We start from the raw sequence: 1,366 nt of genomic DNA on the forward strand, positions 1-1,366 counted from the left end.
CTTTTTGGGAACGGCACCGGGCACAGACTGTTTGCCCTGGAGCAGGTGGTGGATTTGAACTGTTCTGAGCCCCACAGGCAGCACAACTCGGGGCACAGCTTCTGGAAGAGAGTAGCGTGCTGCGGTTAATTCTTCGGGGAGAGCGCAGCACCTCCTGTGAGTGCTCAAGAATATTGTTTTCTCTTGGTTATCGGAAGGCGTCAGAGCGTGTGGTGTCTGAGGAATGCTGGGCTCTGTTAGTGACGGAGCTGCAGTGGCTTCCCAGTTCCAGAAGGACAGGGAACTGCTGGAAAGGGTACAGCAGAGGCTCCAGAGATGAGGAGGGGCCTGGAGCATCTCCCTTACGAGGAAAGGCTGAGGGACTTGGGGCTTTTGAGTGTGGAGAAGAGAAGGCTGAGGGGGGATCTGATCAACGCCTGTAAATACTGAAAGGGTGGGTGTCAGGAGGATGGGGCTGGTCTTTTTTCAGTGGTGCCCAGGGACAGGACAAGAGGGAACGGGCACAAACTTGAAGATAAGAAGTTCCATCTCAACATGAGAAGGAACTTCTTCACTTTGAGAGGGGCAGAGCCCTGGCAGAGGCTGCCCAGGGAGGTGGTGGGGTCTCCTTCTCTGGAGACATTCAAAATCCACCTGGACACATTCCTGTGGGACCTGCTCTGGGTGGCCCTGCTGTGACAGGGGGTTGGACTGGATGATCTCCAGAGGTCCCTTCCAACCCCAAATCACTCTGGGATTCTGTGAAGGAGAAGTTGCTGTCAGGGCGCTGCCCTCACCTTTAGTCCTTTCCCAATCCATACCTCTTTTCCAGAAAAAAAAAAAACCCTCAGGAGGAATCGGAGGGGGGGAAAAGTAACATGAGAGAAAACTGAGCAAGAGAGAAATAGAGGAAAAAACCGAAAAAATCCTGTCAGAAGCTGAAGAAAAGGAATGGGGAAATAAAATGCTGCCAAAGCATCAGGCCTGCCCCCTGTGCTGATATTAAAATGAATATGTAAGCATTTAGGATTTGTAGAAGGGTGAGAAAAAGCCTTTTTCTAGGTCACCTACGTTTTCAGTGCTTTATTGTGTCGAAGGGAAGGAGAATCATCGCTTTTTAAATAAACTAGGGGGTTTTTTTCCCCTCAGGACCTCAGCCGGCGCCCGCCGCAAGGCACGACGGGAGTTGTAGTCCCGCGCCCCCCCTGACTGGGGGCCGCGTGACTACATCTCCCGTCGTGCCTTATGGCGGGCACCGCCCCCAGCGGCCAATCAGGTGCCGAGGTGGGCGTGGCCGACGCCTGCGCGGTGCGCGGCGGCGGCGGAGGCGGAGGGCGCGGGAGCGGGGCCGGCAACCGGGCAGAGCGGCACCGAGCGCCGCCTTCCC

General features: G+C 55.6%; 1 protein-coding gene across 1 annotated transcript in view; it reads left to right on the forward strand.

The window, feature by feature from the left end:
* WHSC1L1 (Wolf-Hirschhorn syndrome candidate 1-like 1) overlaps window positions 1-1,366 on the forward strand; it is a 47,678-nt gene that overhangs the window by 7,758 nt on the left and 38,554 nt on the right. The window lies entirely within an intron of this gene.

This window comes from Calidris pugnax, unplaced genomic scaffold, assembly GCF_001431845.1.
Source record: "Calidris pugnax isolate Ruff unplaced genomic scaffold, ASM143184v1 scaffold314, whole genome shotgun sequence".
NCBI classification, from domain to species: domain Eukaryota; kingdom Metazoa; phylum Chordata; class Aves; order Charadriiformes; family Scolopacidae; genus Calidris; species Calidris pugnax.